Genomic DNA, 9475 nt, shown 5'->3' with positions numbered 1-9475 from the left:
AGAATTAGTACATCTTACAACCCATATGCTTCATAGTGAAGAATATCACATAAATTTCATCAGAATGAATTTTAGCAATAAATGGAGAATGAGGATGTGAGAAATGAATGAATCATTTAGACATGATTAGCTTGTGTCCTTTCAAGCAATTTCAGGTCTCCAGCTTCAGACGTTTAAGTTCGTCTGGAGACCTGACCCTGCACAAGAGATTAGTTCTTTTTCTTCACCACCCACATCTGGAGGAGTGGCAAAGAGTTCATCATTCTACGAGCACCAATTGAGAATGGTGGCATTGAAGCCAGTGCATTTTGTTTCACAGGTGAGGGGTTAGAGTAGGAATATGAGTAAGCAGAGAAATTCTTCGAGGACGTATGAATATAATGGTTTGAAGAATAATGCACATATTCATAATCCTTGTTTTTTCCCTGCGAAACAGAAGTGTTAGCACGATCATGTTCATATGAAGAATTCGATCCACTTGAGGAATTTGGTCCATATGAAGATTTTGATCCATATGAAGATTTTGATCTGGGATTCCTGTTCTTCACAAGTGGTGTCATGAGGACATTCACTTGAAGATTTTCAAGATGCCTCTTAGGAACCCAGATTTTCTTCATAGGGGGACCATTCCTGCAGTTAGTTCCAACATATCTAGCAAATAATTCACCATTCTGATTTTTGAACAGTTTATAATTGGAGTCAAATGACTCATCAGAAGAATGTGAAGACTCACAAGTAAAGCCAGATAAGGTAGATGGATCTACTGGAGGTCCTTTTGCAGCAACCCATGAGGTTTTGGGATACTGCTCAGGTTCTAGTAGGTCCCAGCAACATTGATTTTCCTCTCAAAGGCAATACCCTCTTTCCTAGGGTTCCTGTTCAGAATCTGCTTTTTAAGCACATCACAAAGAGTCTAATGACATTTGAGGCTTTTGTACATTCCTGTCACATACAATTCCTTCAACCCTGCATTTTCATCAGTAACATTGGTGGTTTCCTCAGCTGAGGAAATTGTCACCATAGAAATCCTTGAAGAATTTGCAGCAATAGAAGCATTTGAACTTTCAGGTGAAGAATTAGCAGTTTCACGTTCAATGCATTTAAGACATGGTGGAATGAATTCTTCTTGAGCGGAGCTGATCTGTTGAGCAAGTAATGAATCGTTCTCCTTCCGAAGATCTTCATAACTCACCCTAAGCTTTTCAAGATCTTGCTTTCTTTGAAGAAATTCATAAGAAAGTTTCTCATGATCAGTTAGGAGAGTGTTATGAATATCCTGAAGATTATCAAACTTGGACTGAAGTCTCTGAAGATTCTCAGTCCAAAATTTAGATCGATCCAATTCCTCACCCAACAGGTCATTACTTCTTTCTAGCAGATTTTGAACTTCATCAAAAGCCTTTTGCTATTATATGGCAATTTTAGCAAGCTTGTAATAGCTAGGTTTGAGGTTTTCATCATATTCATCTTCACTAGAATCAGAGGAGGGACGATTGAGTACCTTGGCACATTTTGCCACGAAGCAATAGGTGGGAACGTAGTTGTTGGAGATATGCCCTAGAGCCAATCATGTATGATGATATTTCCTATGTGTTTATGAATAAAGATAGTCCTTGGACATTATCAATGATGTGTATCAGGAAGTACGTGACTTGTTTGTGGTACTATGCATTGTATGATGAATGTCCTAAAAGGTCCCTAGTCGAAAGGGCTGTGTGGATGCGCAGTCGACTAGACTAGCATATGACACGGTCGATGGCTTGGTCTCACTAGCCATGAAGCATTGGATGCTAACCGGATAATATGGACTCGGAAGGATTTGGTCGGATTCGACGTAGTCGGATCCGAGTCGAGATAAGGTCCAAGTCGGACAGACCCAACTATGAGACGCAGCGATATGTCATCTGTGAGTCTCTAGTACAACATATGTTCTATGTCCTAAGACCTGAGCTGGCGCATGTACTCGAGATGGTGACAGACTTGCTTTGGGCCGACCAAACGCTACTCTGTAACTGGGTAGTTACAAAGGTAGGTTTCGGGTTTGTCTAGACCCATGCTGCGAGACGTGGTCGAGCAAAATGGGATTTGCCCCTCCGATCAGGAGAGATATACTCTGGGCCCCTCATGTGATCCGACCAGGATAAGCATGGCCATGCGACAAGGATTATGAGATAATGCGGTTTGTGGTCGGCATCACTGGAACGAGAAACACTACTGCAGAACCCGGCAATAGCACCGGTTCGTAAGGCCCTTTAGTGCTGGTTCCATAACCGGCACTAAAGTGTGGGCACTAAAGCCCCCCGTTCAGCACGAACCGGTGCTAAAGGGCAACCACGTGGCACGAGCCAGCTCCGGGGGCCGGGAGCCCTTTAGTACCGGTTGGTAACACCAACCGGTACTACAAGGTTTGGGGGGTTTTTGGTTTTATGATTTCTTTTTCATTTAATTTTGTGTTTTCCATTTAATTCTTTTTCGTTTGCTGGTATTTTACGATACTACACATTGTACACGTTATGCATATATATATATAAATAGAATTTCTAGTAGAACCAATCATATATATATATATCATCAAATGTCTCACAAACCACCATATTAATTCACACATACACACATGTATAGCTATATACAATTTCTCCTACATGTTGCCTTCGGAGCCAATGGCATTAGCCTAATTGGTGCCTTCGGAGCACGATGACAATTGGAAGTGGTTCATGGGCGCGGTAGCGGGTAATGGTATTCTCCCTTCGGATCTATGACCTGGTCGAGCAAAAATCCCGCTATTTCCTCTTGAAGTGCTTGTACTTGCTCCGTTTCTAGGAGCTTGTCCCGGCACCTCTGTGAACTGTTAAGAAGGAGATCAATATGCATGTTTATTAGTTGTGTCACTAGATATCGATAATGGTGTAAAAATTGTGAATAGTGTTCTGACAAACGTACCCATTCTTGTCTTTGAGATCTGCTCCTTTCGGACGCCATCATGCGAATGTTCTCGCAAACGCAGTATGCACACAGATCAGTCCCCTGCGCCTGCTTTAGGGCCTTTACGAGAATGGAACTTGATCAGATAATAATTAATCAAGCATGATAATTAAAGAGATGGCAGCTAGCTAGTACTACTTAATTACTTACCTTGGGTCGAAACCATTTCAGCTTTTGTTTCCATTCGCCTTTAGTGACGCTGATGAACCTTGCCCAAGCCCTGCCCGCCGAAAAAGAAAATGAATAAAGGGGTTATTAAATAGTTCATATCATGAAATGACGAACTAAATAGGCCGAGATATATAGTTAATAATGATTGAAATTACCTGTTGACTATCCCAAACAAGATGTTATAGTCAGTATTTCCTTTGAGTAGTGAGTCCAGTATTTCAACTGTTCCGGCGTCAACTTTAATGATACACAAGATCCAGTGAAATCTGCATGCACACAAGTTTGCATGTCTTAATTAAGCGGGCATATGTAAGCAAAAACATGTAGCTAGCTAGTAGGCAAAAACAGAGAATTTGTAGTACAAGACAGTGTGACTCACTGGAAGTTGTAAGGAAGTAGTATATCTTCATTGTATTTGAGGCGCTTCAAGAACTCTAGCATGCTGTCCTCTACATGCTTTTCATGATATGGATCTATTTTCCATGTGTATTCATTAATGGTTTTTGGGTCAATGAACCCAAGGCCATAGCGTCCACCTTTTTTCATTTCATACATCTTCATCCTGCATAATACCATAGAAAAGAATATAGTGAGGATAATTACAGGTAATGATTGATCAAAAGGATCACTACAGCTAGCTTGAGACTTAAATTACAGAAAGAAATCACTTACAGACAATACCAGCTGACGATAGATTTGTCGAGTGCGTCTTGATTGTATAACTGAAACAGTTCATTATACTCAACGGCCACAACTTTCTCATGGTAGTAATGATCCTTCTTGACTTCCACCATGAGGGACTCTCGATTGGAACTCTTGGTAATGTCCATGTACCATTGATGCAATTCATACATTCTCGTTTGGAGCTTCTTGACCTCGTCTGGCTTGACCAAATGTTCGCCCCGGACATATTTCCATTTTATTTCCTCCTCTGTAAGCACACGCATGGGCTCGATCTCGAGGAGTTGTCCACCAGTGACGTTGAGAATTTCAGCCTGCGTTATATGCTTGCCTCCGCCTGTACTTCCTGTACTACCTCGACTCGTACCGCTACGCACCATAGCTATGGGGTGTCTCATCTGTGATTGCTTAGGCGACGGAGACGGCTGACGTGGCTGAGTTGGACGAGGAGGAGTGGCCTGAAGCTGTGCCGGACTTGGAGGAGGAGTGGCCTGAAGTTGTGCCGGACATGGAGGAGGAGTGGACGTCTGACGTTGTGTCGGACTTGGAGGAGGAGTGGCCTGACACTTTGCCGGACTTGGAGGAGGAGGAGTGGCCTCGCGCGTTGGTGGACTTAGAGGAGCGGGAGTCTGCTGACTCGGTGGCGGACTTCGACGAGGAGTCGGGTGACGCGGTGTCGGTGGCCTTCGAAAGACGATGCAATCCTTTCTCCATAGGATGACACGATGTATGGCCTCTCCCAATGTGTGCTCGTCGTCACCTCCAGGAATGTCAAGCTGTACCCCCGAATATGGGTCCACCACCTCATCAACCAAGACACGAGCATAGCCCGCTGGAATCGGGTTGCAATGGAAGGTTGCCTCGGGGGGATTTGTAAAAGCAACGGCGTCCGCCACCTTCATGGATATGTTCTTCATTGTGAAGTGTAGCTCGCAGTTAGTGTTCTCCATGATGTCATCCACGGGGTATCTATCCAGCATTGCGTCTCCTGGGGTGGAACCCGCACTGCTTCTCGGCATGGATGGGGCGGTGCTATCCAATGCTGGATCATCCGCTAGCTGCTGCAGCTGCTGAGACCCCCTTTGCTGGCTAAGTGGGACGATCTGCTCCTGCTGCCGCTGGAATTTGACTGCCAAGTCCGCGTGCGCTGATTCTAGGCCTTAAAGGCGTTCATAGTCCAGCTTCCTCTGCTCCTCCTCCATCTTCCTCTTCTTCTCCTCCGCAATCTTCCTTCTCGCACGGGTTCTGTTGTCGGCGTTCCAGTCCGAAAACCCCTCATACCACGGAATAGCGCCCTTGCCTCGTGTTCTTCCCGGGTGTTCAGAATTTCCCAGGGCACGCGTAAGCTCGTCGTTCTCTCTGTTGGGCTGGAACACCCCCGATCGAGCCTCTTCTATTGCAACAAGTAGGTTATCGTCGGCTCCGTTCAGACATGCCTTCGTCGAAACTTTGCCTGTGTTCGGGTCCAACTCCCCCCCATGCGCATAGAACCTAGTCCTGCACCTGGGGGGCCAGCTCCTAGTAACCGGAGTGACACCTGCATCCTCCATCTCTTTCTCAGACTTATCACACTTAGGCATTGCCATCGCGTAGCCACCTGGCCCCAGCTTATGGAACTTATCCTTTTTTTCGGCATTCTTCTTGTTTATTCTCGACCGTTCCTTAGCTAATTCCGAATCGTTGAATTTCACGAAATCGTCCCAATGAGCACTTTGCTTCTCTAGTGTTCCCTCGAATACTGAGTCTTCCTTCCTCCCTTGAAGTACTTGTCCCATTGACGATTCTTGTGGTTGTTGAATGCAACCTCCATCTTCCTAAGAGCAGCGTCCTTGACTTTCTGCACATCTGCTTCTGTGAAATGATCTGCTAGGGTGAAATGTTCCATGAGAGTATCCCAAAGCAGACCGTTTTGTCTGTCGTCGACAAAAGTAAGATTTGAGTGTGGCTTTGCTGGCTCTCTCCATTCTTGAAGGGAGATCGGGAGTTGGTCCTTCACAAGAACTCCGCACTAACGAACGAACTTGTCCGCAATCTTCTTAGGTGCTAATGGTTCGCCATTAGGTCTGATGGCCTCGATATTGTACTTTACGCCCTCCTTCAACTTTTTGTTCGGGCCTCATTTCGTCCTGTTGCCTGAAGATTTGCTCGATCCGGATGGCTGAAAGAAGAAAGATCGATTCGTTAATATATCTTCAAGTCATTTAAAACTTGTGATGATCACCAGATGCCTTCTTATATAAATATATATACCTCGCCGGCCTTTGATGTTTCAAGATCAACATTTTCTTCGTCATCATCATAATCATAGTTCATGACTTCATCAATTCGGTCCTCGCGATCGAATATCATATCACCCTCCCCGGTGTTGTTTAGAAATTCGGAGCCGTCATAATCTTCTTCATTCTGATCATCATCTGGCCCGCGAGGATGGCGTATCAAATCGAACAGGCCTGTTCTCCCTCTCTGCCGGTATTGTCCGCCATAGCTTTTATTTAACTAATCCAAAAGAAATATAAAACAATTTAGTATTCAAATTACATCGTCTCGAATAATAGATATAATCTCGAATACATCGTCTCGAATAATAGATATAATCTCGAATACATCGTCTCGAATAATATATAATCTCGAATACATCGTCTCGAATATTATATATCGAATACATCACTGGCTAGGTAGCTAATAAATATTGAATACTACAGAAGAATCTAGGACACTCGCGGTTCCTGCGGCGCGGGCGGTGGACACCCGAAGAGAAGGAACCCTCACAGGATTGAGATCCCTGAAGAAACTGCCAGGTATTGGAGAACCTGCCGCCCTCTAACGCAACCATGTAGCAATGGACGTGCTCGTCCTCCTCCCTGACACGGCGACGTACCACCTCCGGCGGGGCCGGCTCCCTCCGCACCAAAACTAGCCCACGCGAACGCCACCAAACGAGATCAGGGTCGACGACGGGACCCGGGGCCGGGTTCCTCATCAAGCGGCGTGCCCCTCCAGGCAGCACCTCCCAGTGCCAGCCCGGCGGAGCCCAGTCCCGGACATGGGTCATCCAGACGTCGTCGCGGACGGGTCGACGGCGAGGATGCGGGCCGGGCATCGTCGGGAACAAATACTAGCTATATGCCCGCAAAAAGTAACTTTTTTTAATGATTGGATTTTGATAACTAAAATTTCTAACATTTCTATATAACTAACATTTCTATAACATTTCTAACAATGCTATATAACTAAATATTTCTATAACTAAAAAAATAAAAATTTCTAACATTTTTATAACTATTTCTATAACTAAAAAACTAAAAAAATGTATGTGTCTGTGTGTGTGTGTGCTCACCGGCGAGGCGAGAGGCGACGGGGGGCGGCGACGGGGACGGCGACGGGCGCGGTGACGACACGGATGGCGACAACAGGGACAGGAACGGTGCGGCGACGATGGGGACGGGGACGTACGGGCCGGGGCGGCGACCACGGGGACGGGGACGACGTGGGACGGGCCGGGACGGGGCTGCAGTGACGACGGGGACGACGGGGACGGGGATGACGGGGCGGCGACGACGGGGACGGGGCGGCGACGGTGGCGGCGACGAGAGGGATATGGAGACGGGGGCGGCGGGCGACGGGGCAGAGGAGAAGAAGCAGATGAGAAACTGAAATTTTTGTAGTGTTTTCTTATATAGGATGGACCTTTAGTACCGGTTGGAGCCACCAACCGGTACTAAAGGCCTGTTTTGGCTAGGCCAAGCGGCGGGAAGCGCACCCCCTTTAGTACCGGTTGGTGGCTCCAACCGGTACTAAATGCCCCCCTTTAGTACCGGTTGGTGCCACGACCCGGTACTAAAGGGGGTGCGCTGGCGCAGTTACGGTGCAGCAAGTTTAGTCCCACCTCGCTAGCCGAGGGGCGTCCGCACTGGTTTATAACCCCCCGTGCGGTAGCTCTCTCGAGCTCCTCTCCAAAGCAGGCCTACTGGGCCTACATGTTCTGTGCTGCCCTGTGGGCCTACTGGGCCTTTCCGGGCCTGCATCCTGGCCCAACAACAGGTTGGGTTTCTAGTCATATGCAGGCCGCTCTGGCCCAGTAGGCGAGCTTTTTTATTTTTTTTTCTTTATTTATTTTTGAGTTGTTTTTTTTGTGTATTTAGAGTTTCTTTGTGAATATTTTTGCTTTATGTACAAAAAATTACAAACTTTCTGTTAGTGCCCGTAGTTTTCAAATTTGAATAGTTTAAATTTTGAATTATTTGAAATTAGTGTGAATCACTAGTTTGTGAATAACTTAACTTTAAAAATCAGTAAAGGCATGAAAGAATTTGTTTACACATAAAATTTCTTCGTGTTTCAAATGCCAAAACACATAACTACCCTAACGATTACAGAGATTCCCTCCTGGGTGTGAAACACAGAAGAAAGTGATGATAGTGAAGCCGATCACATCCAAGATCTTTGGGTGTGAAACTTTTTCTTCGCGTGTGTCCCTTTGTGCCGTAACCATGGAAAATCTTCATCATTTAACGGGATGCTCGGGTCAATATTCACTGTGAATGGAGCAATTTCACCAAACTTTTGATAATCTTCTGACATGTCTGTCTTGTCATCCACACCCACGATGTTTCTCTTCCCATAAAGAACTATGTGCCGCTTTGGCTCATCTTACGATGCATTTGCTTCCTTATCTTTTCTTTTTCTTGGCTTGGTAGACATGTCCTTCACATAGAAAACCTGTGCCACATCATTGGCTAGGACGAATGGTTCGTCTGCATACGCAAGATTGTTGAGATCCACTGTTGTCATTCCGTATTGCGGGTCTTCCATTACCCCGCCTCGTGTCATATTGACCCATTTGCACCGAAACAAAGGGACCTTCAAACCACGTCGATAGTCAAGTTCCCATATGTCCTGTATATAACCATAATATGTTTCCTTTCCCATCTTGGTTTCTGCATCAAAGCGGACACCACTATTTTGGTTGGTGCTCTTCTTATCTTAGGCGATCGTGTAAAATGTATTACCATTTATCTCGTACCCTTTGAAAGTCATTATATTCGAAGATGGTAACTGGGACAGCAAGTACAGGTCATCTTCAATAGAGGTGTCATGCATGGTACGTGTCTGCAGCCAGCTGGCGAAACTCCTGGTTTGTTCACGTGTAATCCAGTCATCAGACCGCTTCGGGTGTTTGGAGCGTAGCAAATTCTTGTGTTCATCCATATACGGAGCCACCAAGGCGGAATTCTGTAGAACTGTGTAGTGTGCTTCAGTGAGAGAATGTCCATCCATACATATTATTTGTTCCCCTCCTAGCGTGCCTTTTCCATCCAGTCTGCCCTTATGCCGCGATTCAAGAACACCAATCAGCTTAAGGTCAGGAATAAAGTCAATACAAAACTCAATGACCTCCTCATTTTCATGGCCCTTGGAGATGCTTCCTTCTGGCCTAGCACGGTTAAGAACATATTTCTTTAAGACTCCCATGAACCTCTCAAAGGGGAACATATTGTGTAGAAATACAGGACCCAAAACGTTAATCTCTTCGCATAGGTAAACTAGGACGTGCATCATGATGTTGAAGAAGGATAGTGGGAACACCAACTCGAAACTGACAAGACATTGCACCAAATCATTCTCTAACCTTGGTATGATT

The sequence above is a fragment of the Triticum urartu genome, chromosome 6, assembly GCF_003073215.2.
Source record: "Triticum urartu cultivar G1812 chromosome 6, Tu2.1, whole genome shotgun sequence".
Taxonomy (NCBI): domain Eukaryota; kingdom Viridiplantae; phylum Streptophyta; class Magnoliopsida; order Poales; family Poaceae; genus Triticum; species Triticum urartu.
Note: the sequence above shows the minus strand (reverse complement) of the source record.